At 35.9% G+C, this 15,935-nt stretch overlaps 1 non-coding gene across 1 annotated transcript; it reads right to left on the minus strand.

Annotated features, from left to right (window-relative positions):
* Positions 1–13,080: 13,080 nt before the first annotated feature.
* Positions 13,081–13,187, minus strand: LOC120253326. Its single transcript, XR_005534240.1, has one exon. It is a non-coding gene; the product is annotated as a small nucleolar RNA R71 (small nucleolar RNA).
* Positions 13,188–15,935: the final 2,748 nt, after the last annotated feature.

The following is a 15,935-nucleotide window of genomic DNA, read 5'->3' on the forward strand; positions in this document are numbered from 1 at the left end:
AAGATATCTTTTGGAACAAACTTTCGAATAGCAACCGGAAGTAGCCTTTGTAAAATAATATGGCAATTGACAAATTCCCCTTGCTTATATCCCGCAAGTGCACGGGTTTGTCGAAGTAATAATCCCGGATGAGCGGGGTCGAATCCATAGGGAGTAGGGAGTAAAGACACTTAATTCGATTCTTAGCTATGTGAAGTATCAACAATGATAAATGTGGTAATGATTCAATTCTCAGAAATTAAAAGCAACAAGTAAGAGAGCAAAAGTAAGGAGGAGGCAAGGCAATCGATAAAGATGGGGTACTCGGATGATGTTTCACCTAGGATAATATCTTCAAGTGCAAAAACTCTCTATTATGCTTCCTAATCAATGCAATGGTGAGTCGTGGAAATCCTTACATACATAGTCCCAAATCTAAGGTCAACTATGCCTAACTCTATTCATGTCCCGGAGGAGAGATTAAATAATCTCTCAACCTCGTACTCGAATAAGGTTGCAATGAGCTCTAGGGATTCCAGGTGATAAATCTCTTCCTAATTATAGACCTAACCCTTTGGTCCAGGCGGAAGGTCCCTAGCCACGATTAAGCCCTAGATACTAAGATCACCCTCAACGCTTCACTCCATTGCACTCGCAAACTAGGCCCCAGCGGAGGGTTCATCCCTTAGACCATTCACTCTATTATGGCCGCAAAGAACTCGAGGAACGGAGGTAGAATCTCATCACGTCTGGAGGGGAAAGGGGACGCCTCTGCACCTCTCGACTCACCCTCTCAACCCTCTCCAACCTCAGCTTTTGTCTAACGCTCGTGGTGTGTCACTCGCTCACAAGGTTACCAACAAGAACTCTCAACCCCTAGTGTCACTCTAGGGGAAATGTTCATACAATCAAGCATTCAAGGTTGGAACTCACAATAAACATCAATTTATTCAAAGCATAATAAAGAAGTTCAATGAAACAAATACATCCTAGGGTTCACAATCACCCAAGAACCCACTAGGGGTTTAGCTCTCCATGGAGCTATGTACAATCAAAGAAATTGAATGTAAAAGCAATAAATCCATAAAGAAACCCCCTCGATGGTCGTGTCGATGGTCTTGTGAAAAGTCCTCTACTCATCGTCCAAGGATTCCTTCGTCCGGTATAGGATACGCCTCGATCGAAGCTCCCCTACCAACCTTCTTCCTAATGGAATCACGATGTCGGAGCCGTAGAACCTCTCCAAAACCTTGGCCAATACCCCTCGAAACTATAGCCGAAGCCCTCTCGCAAGTTGGGGAAAAGGTGGAGAAAAGAATACCAAAATCGGGGCTGAATCGGTTTGAAATAGGGCTGGAATCGGGCAACTCCACGGGCGTCGACGGTACACGCGCCCGTGCGGAATTTCCACATGGGCGTGGATAATTTCCACACTCTCGTGTGGATTCTCTATCTCTCGATTTCGCCGGGTCGTGAACAGTCTTTGCTACAATAATTGCTACAGATGTTACTACGCCTTCGACCTAAATAACTTCCCAATTCCATACTTTCATCGGGTTAACGGAAACGGGCACACGTTCACATCGTGGATCACTTGCTTCTTCAATGATATGTATGTTGGTGGGGTTCTTGTTCTTGTATGCATAAGACGGAATGCTCGAGTGTGCTCGCCTTTGTGCCCTCCAAATGGATGTACTCACTCGAATGCGAGGAGGTTGGCACACACTCTAGCATCTCACACCTGTCCTATGTCTTCGCTTTGAACCTTAGCAAGATCTCCTCCAAAATAGGTGCATTATGATCCACATTGGCCTATTTCCTTCATACTCGGCCTCACAACCCTCACCCGCATAAAAGTAACATAAAAACACACATATTAATGTAAAAAGCGGGAAAAGTAATGCTCCGACATAAGGAATGAACGCTCGCATTCATATCGCACAAGCACTTATCAGCAATCATGGCTCTTCAATCCTGAGATCTGACTATCATTAGAATTTACACATCTTGAGATATTTGATGCAAACCCATCTGGAAACTTCACTTCTTTTAAAAAATCACAAAACTCCATTCTTTCATCTTTTGATAAGGAGTAGCATGCTTGAGGCATCAAGTAAGAACCGTCTGGCAACCTTTTCAAGTGCAATTCTTTCTTTATGTTCAAATCTTCTAAATCTAATCTTGCAGTTATTGTATCCTTCGTCTTCCCTTCAATATTTAATATTGTGCCTAAAATATTATCACAAATGTTTCTCTCAATATGCATAACATCAAGATTGTGTCGTAACTTTAATGTCTCCTAATAAGGCAACTCAAAGAATATGCTCTTTTTAGTCTAATTCAACTCAGTAGGGGTTCGTTTTCTCTTTTTATTATTTGGATGTTTTCCAAAATTGATGTCTTTCACAATCTCTAATTGTTGTACCAAATCAGTCCTAGATAACTCCTTAGGTCTTGCCCTATTTTCCAGTTTACCATCAAACAATTTGCTTATTCTCCAAGCATGATCTTGAGACAAAAAACGATGATGATACATGTAACAAATCTTGTTCCTTAACTTTCGATGAGGAGTTTCATCATTGCAAATAGGACATGCCAAATACCCTTTTGTACTCCACCCAGATAAATCCCCATATGCTGGAAAGTCATTTATAGTCCACAAAATTGCAGCATGCGTCTAAAAATATTCATTCTTGTAAGCATCATAAGTCCACACGCCAGTTTCCTATAAATCTTTCAACTCATCTATCAATGGTCTCATATAAATATCAATATCTTTTCCAGGAAAGATTTGTCCAAGAATAAGCAATGACATCATTATAAATGGATCTTTCATACATTTCTAAGGAGGAAGGTTATATGGCATAATTATAATTGGCCACATGCTATAGACAGAACTCATCATTCCAAAAGGGTTAAAACCATCAGTTGCTAGTCCAAGCCTAATATTATGTGGATCATTAGCAAACCATTCATTCTCATTATCAAATGCTTTCCAAGCATCTCCATCTGCTGGATGCTGCAGAGTATCATCATCAATGCGTTTTTCTTCATGTCACCACATATCTTCAGCTGTTTTCTTAGACATAAACAGTCTTTGGAGTCTGGGTTTTATAGGAAAATACCGCAAAACTTTCTAGGGAATTTTCTTGTCATTATATTTCCATCTTGATGTACCACGCACAAGACAAAACTTTGTCTATCTTTGAACTCATGCCAAAAATAAAGCACAATCATATTTACATGCATGAATCGGCACATAATTAAGTCCCAACTCTCTCAAAATTTTTGATGCCTCATAATAAGATGTAGGAATTGTACTAGTGGGGAAAGCCTCCCTTAACAAGGCTAATATCATATTTGTTGCCTTATTGCTCATTTGGCTATACACTTTTGTGTGCAACAATTTCACAATAAAAGATAATGTAGATATATTTGTGTATTGTGGAAGTAATCAACATTGTGCTTGATCCAACAATCTACTAAATGTTTTTCTTCCTTCCTCACTTTTAATAGAATTCAAATTAACACCATGCTCTATTTCATCTTCACCCACTCTAGCAAATATATCTTCCAATACATCATACATTTCATCATCAATTAAGCTTTCTTATCATAATCACAGTTAGTAGTATTCCCACTTTGTTGATTCCCCAAATTAAGAGTTGAAAAATTAGATTGCTCCCCATGATAAATCCACTGGATGTAGCTCCTTGATATACCTTTCAAAAGCAAATGATCTTCTACTTTATCTTGGGATATAGTAAAGATATTTAACCATTCATGACATGGACATCGGATTTTAGAATTGTCTCCCATATTTTCACGTACAAATTTCATAAAATTTGACACTCCTAAAACATACTTATCAGAATATTTACTTTCCATTATCCAACTTTTATCCATCAACTAATACCCAAAAAAAAAACCCATCATTTAGGATGAAATACAAATGATTGTTAATAAAAAATTATGCAACTAAATTAACCTTTTAACATTATAAAATATATTAATTCTTTAACTAAATTGTGTCAAACTTATTATATGTAAATAAAAGATTGCCGGCTAACATATTTTGATAATTAATATACATGAATATATAATTTCAATTATTATATATTTTAAAAAAATAGGTTATCTAGATGTCTACTTTATGTTTACTCTCAAATCTATATTGAATAATCATCAAAACTCAATTGAAAATAACAATATTACACGAACAAATCAAATTATATGACTTTGCTAGCACATCCAATACTCATAAATTCATAATTAAATTATTAAAGAAGAAGAGTCAAAATGGAGCACTAATTGATTATTAAAGCTCTCATGCCCCGCCATGCAATTCCATGCACACTAACCAATGTTCACACTTGCCAATACTGCCATCTTTTTACTACTACTAATCTTAATTCTAATTAGGCTTACAACCTCTTAATTATGTTTAATTTATAACCAACCATGTTCTCTAATACTTAGCAAATCCATCACAATCCTTTTTTTATAAGTAACTCAGTATAGATTAATATCTTAATTCATATTAAATGGTTAATTTTTGAATTAATGGCAATAACTTTGAAAATTATAAAATTTTAAAAACATATTTTGATAGATTTATGACGTTAATTTTTTTATGTTACATTATTAAAAGGTGGTAGTGAACGTAGTGGTCAGCATTGGAAACAAAATGATCATGAATATAAGTGAATATAATAAGAACCTAAGAGAGTAATAATAAATCATCATATGTATATAAACCCTTTTTCTTTTCATAATTAAAGTATGGTACTAGATAATCAAATATCTATTCTTACAAATATCGAACAAATCAAAATTAAATGACTTTGAAATCCACTTTATGCATTTCTTTTCATGGCATTATAATAAATTCTCACTATCTAAAAGATGTACATGCAGAATTCTTTAGAAACTTGTTTGAAATTAATGGGCATATGAACTAAACATTAAGTAACAAGACAAGATGCTAATCAAACAATGTATATCAAATAGAATTTACATCACTACAAGAAAAATTTCAATATAATACAATAGACAAACTTTTTCTTAATGAAGAGAAACATAGTTAAATAAGACTTTTAAAGAACACTTCCCCTCTCAGCGCACCACCAAAATAATAATAATAATAATAATAATAACATGAACCAAGTGAAAATACCATCAGGAATAGGTTAATCAACTAGTAATATCAAATATAACGCAAAAAACAACAAAAATATGAGCGAAATTATCAGAAAGGATACCTAATTGGGAGGATAACGATTAGATGGCCGCAAGAAGAGTGTGGAACCCGAGCCGAGGAGAAGAGCAAAGATGATGAAATAAAAACCACAATTAGGCAGATAGCAATAGGTGAGAGTGTTGGAGAGGGAGCGGTGGAGAAAGATGCCGGCAGGTGCGAGGTGGAGATACCACAGTAGGTGGGTTTCTATTTAATGAAGGGGAGAGTTTGGAGCAAAGAACGAGCTAGGGTAGGGGAGTTGGTTGATTTGTTTGTTTTGTTCTTTTATTTGGGTTTAAGAAAACGTCAGCAGGAGAGGGATAGGAGTTAGAAGAGGGATAGGAGTTTAAGATAAACTTTGAAGAGAGATAGATAAAGATAATTCATTATTAATGATAACCTTTAATAATAATCATACTGCATTAGCTATGTCAAAGGAACTCTCTAGATATGCTTTCTTTATTATTAAAATATTAATTTTTTAATAATTTTTGAAAAAGATTATTTGGTGTAATTCGAGTAAGATTAGGATAGGAGGAAAAGGTGTATGATAGACCATGTTGAGTTAATTTAATGGTGTGGACCGCTCACCACATGGAGAAGTGGCTTATTTATTTATAAAATTAATTTTAATGTAGTTAATTGATTAATATATTTAATTAAATGGCCCCAAGCTTCCATAGCCACACTACTCCCACTCTTAACAACCAAGAAAAGATTAATTTTGGTTCTATTTTTATTTTTAAATAAAAATTATATAATATATAATATACTGTAGCGTTTTTTATCATTATGACTTTTGAAATAATATCACAATTATTTAATAATATTTTTAATCTTTAATTAGTTTTTAGTTTTACACGGAAAGGTGATATTTATTCATTTAATTATTTATAAAATATAAATCACCCTCCATACTTTTATTTTTTGAAAATAAAATAAATTGACCAATAATTAAATACATATATTTATTTATATATTAATAAAAATTTTAATTTAAGTTGGTTTAATTTAATTTTAAAAAAATAATTTTTGAAATAAAAAAGTAAACAGATCTAATTAGCAACCATGTCATATGTATCTAAGAATAAAGGTGAAAATATCTCACAACTTGAAGATTTTAGAGCAATAAGTAGTTTGATGTATATAATAAGTTGTACAATACCAGGCATAGCTTACACAGTTAGTAAGCTAAGTAAATACACAAGCAATATTGGAACTAATCAATGGAAAGGAATTATGATGGTATTAAGTTACTTAAGGTTTACTTGTACTTACGGATATCTTATACTAAATATTTAATAGTTCGAAGGGAATACAGTGATATGAATTAGATTTCTGATATGTAAAATTCCAAATCATCTATTGGTTATGTGTTAACATAAGGAGGAGCAGTTGTATCATGAAAATTCTCTAAACAAATATTTATAGCCCGATCTACAATTGAATCTGAGTTTACATTTTTCGATAATTGTGGTTGATAAGTGCTTGTTTATACATATTTTACTATGGTATTCTATGTGAATCAAACATGGTTATTATCATATATGTCTACTTATGTTGTGTGCATTGTGTTCTTCAGTGCAACTAGGGTGTGTGAAGCTTATTTTGGAAGAAAAAAAAGCAAAGATAGTAGTGTAGAGTACTTTTGGAGCTCTTCTGTAAGCTAAAGGGATAGTCACACGGTCTCAGAAAATCTACATAGGTGTGTATGCCAACCTTTGGGAGATCCATGGCAATTTTCATTTATTAGAAGGGCACAGGGCAATCACACGCATGTGTATCAGGCTGTGTACAATTTCTAGAATAGAAGTCCAAGTTTTTAATGAGGCATTACTCAACCACCATACCATCACGCGCTAGGCCATGTGGATCCACACGGGCAGGCACATGGCTTGCCATATGGCCATGCGTCTTCACACAGGCACCCATACAGGTATTCACAACCCCATATGGGCCCTTGACAGTACGTTATAAATGGGTCAGTTTCTACTGGTTTGATGTATTTTTGTCCAAGTTGAAGTCGAAGAGATGGGTAGGATTTAGAGAGAGGGTCTTTGCATTGAAGAAGAGTCTCTAACATCAATGTTCATCAACTTTGTCATCATAAAGGTCATCAAGGGAGTTTGTCAAGACTACATTGGAGGTGGGTACCTCTTGCCGGTAGAGTGATTTGATAGTCATGGCACGTGTCATCAAAGAACAACTACACCACTCATTAGCCTCAAGTGTACTGTTTGTCAAGTAATAAACCTCGCCTGCGTGAGCACGAGAGGGTCATATTCCCTAGAGTCCCAAGAAGTACTATTACTTCATCTATGAAAACACTATTTTGTATACGAAGCAAAGGTGATTGTTAAATGCAAGAAACAAATAAAAAAACAAATATAAAAAATACCACATAAACTAAAAATATATGTAAACATGGAGGATAAGGAAGGCCTCGGGCATGGATCCCCTTTGAAAAAACCAAGCATGGATGAATTTGGGAATTAAAATATGATATTAGTTTAGGCATTGGTTCGCTAGACTCTAAATTTGATTACCCCAGAATCTTCGTAGTGTAGTTGTAATCCCATACAGGTTCCTCGATTCAGAAGATAATGCTACAATGCAATGACTAAGTCTTGGTTAGGGTAATCCTAATGCTTTCTTTGGCTAGAGCTAACCTATCACACTTCAGTCCTGTGAGGAATGGCACACTATAACCACCGTGACAATCCCAAGGTAGGATACACACCATCTAACCCTCAAATCGCAGCAAGACTTATAAATTCCTGGATTTATACAACAGTTAACACAAATCACAAGTGAAGATCATGCAAAGTAGGGAATACAATAATAGTACAGGGGAAGCAAGAATTTAATAAAGCTTGTCAATGGAGTGCAAAGAGACATACAAATCACAAAATACAACTAAGGTTTTCAACAAGGAAAATATGCAAATAATACATGCTTACAGAATCAAGGACACTAGTGAATCCATATTTCTTGTACAATGCAACCATGCTAAAAAATATACATACACCAGCACTTCGCCAACCTGGAAAGAGGGGAGGGGTGAGTAAATAAAGTCATTAAGTGAGTGGATTAGTACAATTCTAAAAGGATATAAAACCATACCATTTTAATTCAAATAAACAAGCTTTTACAAGTATACATATAACTTCAAAACATTTTAGCATACATATATATATCAACATATTTATATAGGTTCCAATATGAGCATAAGAATCAATCTACTCAAATGAACCTTACAACATTTACCAATAAAAATTTTGGCTTTAAAACATACTTTAAAAGAGATCATAATGAACCTCGTCACAAAATTGTTAACAATACATATTTTGGCATACTGAAAATGAATAAAAACTTCAAGATTCATAAAGGAAGCTTTGACATAGTATGGTAATCCATATGAAACTATAATCAAAATCTGCTTTAAAACTCATCAATAAATCTATCTTTCCAAAAAGGATATTTAACGGCAAAAAAGAATTTGCAATTCAAAGATCAAATTCATGAAATCATGGTTTTGCAAAAATTGAAATGTAACACTATTCTCAAACACAATAGCTTGAAAACTTCTCCGACTTAAGTCACCATCGCAATTAAGTCTAGAGCCATTAATGTCTTCATACCCTTGATGTTGGCCCACCAAGACCCTTGTGGTGATCCTAGGTTCTCTTCGAAATAACACCCATTTAGGAAATTCTCCATCCCTCGAAAGGGAAACAAATATGATTCACGTCCATTATGCCATATCTAAAGGCCGGATTGTGAGGATCCACTATTGTAATAGGGAGTAAATATCCTCATTACCATCAAAACCAAACCCAGTCAGAACATCAAGACCGTAGCCCAACACTTTCGTGTTTTCGTGTATATGTTCAAGACTGGCTGGTGTTCAAAAAATACAATTCAAGTTCAAACATATCATAATGCCCACATTTAGGACAAGCATCTGTGTTTTAGAAATGAAATCATTTTCATTATCATAGAATGTCAAAGTGTGTATGTGTGCACAAGGAGGTTTTACAAACCATTCAAATCATTGAATACAAGTAGAATCATTGTCATTTCCATTCATTTATCTAGGAATTTCACATAAAGGTCAATAACATAATAAACCATTTCAATCTAACCAAACCATTAATTGAAATATGATAAAGCCAACAATATTTTCATCAACCAATTAAAAGTATTTAAACATCTTATTAGAATCATGCATTTCAACATAACCCACTTACAAACTTAGGAGATTAGTTTTCCGCAAACAACACTACTCCTCAACCATCTTCTTGCCTCGAGTCGAGCTTTTACCACATAACAAAAATGCACACACAATAAGACCCAGCCAAGAAGGAGATAGATACAAGGAACACATGAAGAAGGGATACATAAAAGAAAACCTTAAACCTATATGCAATGTAATTCTAATAGAGGCTTAGGTTGACTCAAACTTAAGTCTAATGAATTCCAAGGAATTTCTATGGAGATCAATTCTATTCTAAACCAAGGAAATAAGAGAAAGAAATAGTATTCATTGGTGCTAATGTAAACCTATAGTGCACCCATTTCAAGCACAATGGAGATCCATGGATCCAACAAGATTGAAGGGATATGAAATACACTCTCCACTCAAGCTCCTAACATCCAATAAACAAGAATGGGCAAACACAAAGCTCACCAATTTCAAGAATTACAAACCCTAGATCTAGCATTCAAGAAATAAAATACAAATTGAAGAAGGAATGGAAAGGATCTATCTACCTTGAACCAATGATCTTACCCTCTAACAAATAAGAATAGGGCAACAATCAAGCTTCTCATACTCATCAATTAAAGCCTTAGTTTCATTTTACCAAAGATGAATCATATGGAGTAAAATAAGGAGAGAATCAAGATAAACCAACTGTTAGGAAATATTGCAAAATTATGGAACACCATCAATGACATGTGAAAGCAAGACTACAATTACGATATGATCTAATTATTTTAATGAACACCCTAATTTAATTGAAAGGTCTGGAAAATTACCTCTAAATCTTTCAAAATTTTTCCTTTGATGTGTCAAATTTATCCCTTCGATTGTCATAGATCAGCTCGTGTTGAACAAAAGTTCATACCTCTAGATCGCACACTAAAACTAAGAAACGGTCTCCTCTTCTTCTCCAAATAATAGCTAGGGTTAGAGAGATTGCGGATTTTCTCACTAAAAAATCAATTGATGCTTTTTAGGGTTAGAAAGGACTCATATTTATAAAGACTTCATAAAATGTGGTAAATATTATTTTATTATGAAGTTCTATTCAAAACATGAAATTTCATAGCATGATAAACATTATCATTGAAGGTCTATTAGGAATATGAGTCCTAATGTAACTAAACCACTTTTGTCTTTAAGTCCTTATAATTTTGATTAACTATTCAACTTCATCAAATTTTAATCAAAATTTAAATATAAGCCAAAAATCCTAGATCAATTTACAATTTCACCCATTCCATTAAGTAAAATTATAAATTAACAATTTTACTTCTACACTCAAAATGAGGCTGATTCTTAATCTTTTTAAGCGTGACTCGCAAGGTTAATTTTAATTAGTAATGAGAGGATACCAAAGGACATGAGTAGCACTTAGCCAGCCACGTGGCCCCATCTCGTAACCCAATTGAACACGAATAAGTAGATTATTACGAACTTTCTGATTATGATTACCATATGTGTATAAACCCTTCGTTCTTGTATCCTAACTAAGTGAGAGCCATGGTAATTGCCAAACTCATTGAACTTGATCAATTGTATATAACTATAGTAGAGTGAGTGATGAGTGTATTTCATATCATGTTTACTTACCCTCAATCCATTCATTTATTTGTCGTTTAGTACAATTTTGTCTATATGAGATGCTATTCTAGATATATTTGTTCCCTATGTAGGAATGAGGAGCTTGAACCAACTTGTCACGAAATCGGGGATTAAAGGATTCAAAGTATGAAGATTTTACGAAGTGCTCAAGACTGACACGGGCAGAGCACGATCATGCTCTGTCCCCCTGAATATCTCAGCCTAAAGATGACCAAGCTAACATTCAAGTATGAGGTTGCTCTCAAGAGAAACACGGTTTAAACACGACCGTTCTGGAGGCTCCTCGTATGATCGTGCACAGGCAGAGCATGGGCGGAGCATGACTGTGCTCCTCCCACTGATTATCCCAGGCCAACACTTAATTAATTCACTCAGAATTATCAGCGACAGCACGGTCCAAGCCCGATCATACTCAGACCGTGTTGAGCCTGAAATTATACATTTAACTCCATATTTCTAGGGTTTTACCTTATCTTTATTTGGGGATTTTTCTTCTCTAATGAGAGGATTTTGATGAGGGCGAAGATCAAGCTTCACTACACCGCCTAAGAAGATCAAGGACAAGTCAAAGGCACAAGGAAAGTAAGGCTAGCATACAAAGCTCAACTAGGAAGAGTTTCTTGAGAAGAAGGGAGTCATGTCTTCTTTTTTTAGATCCTTGATTGCTTCTTCCATGTTGTAGCCATCCATGAGTGCTAACCATCCACGGTTCCTTGGGATATTGAACTATGATGCTTTGTATGCTTTGAATACTCTCTTTTAATGTTCTACGGAGTTCTTTCGGTTTCTTGTGTTTAATCTTGTGTTTGTATAATTTGATGTGTTTGATTTGCATAGTTGCTTGGGTAAAACTCGGTGTGTGGATTGCCATAGAGGTAGTTGCCTTGTGTGATTGCTAAATCATTGTGCATGAAACCATAGTTATCCTAGAAAAACTTGGTGTATCTGAGAGCCATAGATGCAGCATTGCTTTGAGCACACATAAGAACCATAGAATGTACCTGGTAGGTATTAGAAATCAGTCAGCATTCTATAACTTATAGGAATTATCCCGGGCATTGCTCTTTTGCTAGTGAAAGTCTCGATCCTGTTCTACCTATTATCTCCACCTGTTTTTTCTTACTTATTTTACTTCACTTTTATAAATCAAACCTTGTTCTTGCTTAACTAGAGATTAAGTCCAGTTCTTGAGGTTTGACAACCATACCTCTTGTTGGGTACCACTGTGTTACTTGTGTGCGACCTGTACACTTGCGGAAAGTGCATCAAGTTTTAGGCGCCGTTGTCGGGTATTGGCAACTTTTAGGAAAATTTGTACACTAGTGATCTAGTTTGTTTATATTATTCATATTTATGAATATCTATTTTCTCTTTTCCTTTTAATCATTCCTTTTAGGTTTATTTTTGTTCATTCTTTTAATTTTGTTGAGCTTACATTGTTCTATCTTCTGTGCGTAGGAGCCTTTGTATGACTCGCGAAAGCACTTCTTCCCCATTGACAAACCCTGATCCAAAAATTGAGAGGAATTTCTAAAGAAGAATCAGGTAGATCAATTTAAGTGAGACAAGGTCCGTAGAAATCAGTGTGAAAGTGGGTCAAGAAGAGGAAATGGCCAGAAATCAACAAGAAAGCATTTCTAATTTTGCTCGGCTAAATCTGGAAGGAGTAGGGTCAAGCATCGTTCGACATCCTATTGCGGCGAGAAACTTCAAATTGAAGCCTAATTTCATCCAAATGGTGCTACAAATGTGCTAGTTTGACGGATTTCAAGATAAAGACTCGTATGAGCATCTAAGGAGTTTCCTTGAAATCTGTAACACTTTTAAGGTGAGTAATTTGTCTGAGGATGATGTTCACCTGAGACTCTTTCAGTTCTCTATGTGAGGAAGGTCCAAATGGTGGCTAAGTTCCTTGCCACAGGGGTCTCTTACCACATGGAAGTAGGTTTCAGAAACTTTTCTTACAAAATACTTCCCTCCAGCGAAGATCACTAAGTTGAGGAGTGATATCTCCTCTTTTTTACAATTGGAATCAAAATCCTTGTATGACACTTGGGAGAGATATAAGGAGATGTTGAGAAAATGCCATCAACATGGAATAGTAGAGTGAATGCAAATTCAGATATTTTACAAAGGTTGAATAACGCCACCAAGCATATGCTTGATGTTGCGTCAGGAGGCTCTCTATGTAACAAGAAACCAAGTGAGACATATAGTTTGATTGAAGAAATGGCAAACAATGGTTACCAATGGAATTCTGAGAGGAACAAACCAGTTAAAGCTGTCAGTATTTATCAAGTGTATGCCATTACCACTCTTGCAGTATAGGTTGAAGAGATTACAAAAAAGTTGGACACCATGCAGTCCATCTCACATGTCTTAGGACCTCCTTGTGATAGTTGGGGACCTCCAAATGAGTCAAGGTATCCTTCTTCTTCTTCTTCTTCTGAGACGGGTACAATACAGATTGAGCAAGTGGATTTTGTTGGGCAAAATCATTGTTATCAAAACAACCCGTACAACAACACATACAATGCAGGGTGGAGGAATCATCCAAATTCCTAATGGAGTCAACCAGGACAAGGTAACAACATCAACAACAATAGTATAAACCTCTCTCTCAGGGTACACAACAACCATCTTCTTCTTCATCTTTTGAGCCATCCAATAAACTTACTGATTTGTTGGCCCGATTCATCAAGAGCATTGAAACTCATGTCTTGGGTCATGAAGACATGATGAGAAACACTAATGCAACCGTGAGGAATTTAGAGCATCAAATGGCCCAAATGTCCAAACTTATTGAGGAAAGGCTCCTGGGGTCCCTCCCTCGCAACATAGAGATAAACCCAGAGGAATCCTTCAAGGGTATCACTTTGAGGACTAGAATGCATCTTCCAAACCCTGTTTAGAAGAAGCCCGAAATGGAGAAGGTTGAATCCACTGTTGACAGTGATCTTGAGACTCCAATTGACTTGGACAAGGATGCCAAATAATAGATAATGGAAGAAGATGCATTGCCAACATACCAACCTAAACTTCCTTATCCAGTGAAAGTGAAGAAGGATCAACAAGAGGAGCAGTATAAGACATTCCTTGATGTGTTCAAGACTTTGCATATTAATGCCCCATTTGTTCAAGAACTGCTAATGAACAAGAGAAAACTGGAAGAAGTGTCTTTTGTAACACTTAGTGAGGAATGTTCGGTGTTGATCACCAACAAACTCCCCAAGAAAGAAAAAAATCCCTGGGGTTTCATTATTCCTTGCACTATTGGTGGTTTAGTGGATGAGGAAGCCTTAATTAATTTTGGGGCAAGCATCAACCTTATGCCCTACAAAATTTTCCAAAGGCTTGGGTGTGGAGAACCAAAACCTACCACTATGACTTTGCAGTTAGCGGACAGGTCCATCAGGAAACCATGAGGCATAATTGAAGATGTTTTGGTTAAGGTGGATAAGTTCATTTTTCGTGTGGATTTTGTCATTCTCGAAGTTGATGAGAAAGTGGAGGTACCATTGATTCTAGGAAGGCCGTTCCTAGTAACTTCAAAGGCTCTTATTGATGTCAAGGATGACAAAATGACACTTCGAGTGGACGAAGAAGAGATTATTTTCAAGTTCTAGGATTCCATGTGGCATATTATGGATTTTTATGACACATGATATTGTGTGGACGTTATTGATGAATTTGTTTTTGAATTTGTACAGGATACGTTCATGAAAGATGAGCTTGTTGAATTGTTGGATGACAATCCCTTGAAAGATGAAGCACTAGACGAAGTAAGGGAAGAATCATACTATTTAGACTTGGCGGCTGTTGAGGTCTTGGCACCACTAGATTCACCAAAGAAAAAATCCCATTGTGCAACAAAGTAGTGGAAAAATTTGATCACTAAGAGGAAAAAGCCACCCATCTTGCCACCTGATCCCAATATTCTCGACCGTTCAAACTTTTGGGCTTTCGGTGAGATCAATTTAATTGACTTGTTGCTACCATTTGATTGAAGTTGTATTCCAGGTGGCTATGAGAGGTCTCGATCCCATGAACCTTCTTGAGGAAAAACGGAATGCCAAGCTATCGACATTTAACAAGTGCTTCTTGGAAGGCAACCAAAGTTGTTTTGTTTTCTTTGTGATCATGTTTGGTTTTCTTATTGTTGTTGTTTTTTTTCTATTTATTTTTGCGGTTGTTGTGTTCTTTACATCTTTGATCTCTCAGAGAATTATTGATTTTCATTTGGTGTGTGTGTAATACTTTTTTTATCACCTCTAGCTTTTTATCGCATGTCATGGAAGAGGATAGGCTTTACCTTAGAAATTTTCAGGCCTAGCACGAGCTGAGCACACCCCTGCTTGTGCCCCTGATTTTCTCTGTTTTTAGTGTTTGTAGCATTCTAGGGCGAGTATGGGTTAAGCATGACCAAGCCAAATAGGTAAGCATGGTGACACACACCTTGCGTGTGTGTACGCCAAGCACATGGGTTATCGAAGTAATAAATTACCCTGGTGAGTGGGTAGTCGTATTCATAGGGAATAGTGCTCAGAAACAAAAGAATTGCTATTTAGCTATGATGAAGATAATTCAAAATGGTGTGAACAATATCAATGCAAATAGAAATAAAGAAAATAAGAAAGAGACGCAAGAGAATAATAGGAGAGACAATCGATGGAAGATGGGACACCCGGACATTGCTCACCCTAGGACTATTGTTTCAAGTGAAAGACTAATCATTTTGTCTCCTAACTGATGTTTAATGAGTCATAGAAATCCTAAAACACATGGTCCCAAACCTAAGGTTAACCATGGCTAACCCTACATTATGCCCAGCGGAAAGAAATACTCTCG

The sequence above is a fragment of the Dioscorea cayenensis genome, unplaced genomic scaffold (genome assembly GCF_009730915.1).
Source record: "Dioscorea cayenensis subsp. rotundata cultivar TDr96_F1 unplaced genomic scaffold, TDr96_F1_v2_PseudoChromosome.rev07_lg8_w22 25.fasta BLBR01000038.1, whole genome shotgun sequence".
NCBI classification, from domain to species: Eukaryota; Viridiplantae; Streptophyta; class Magnoliopsida; order Dioscoreales; family Dioscoreaceae; genus Dioscorea; species Dioscorea cayenensis.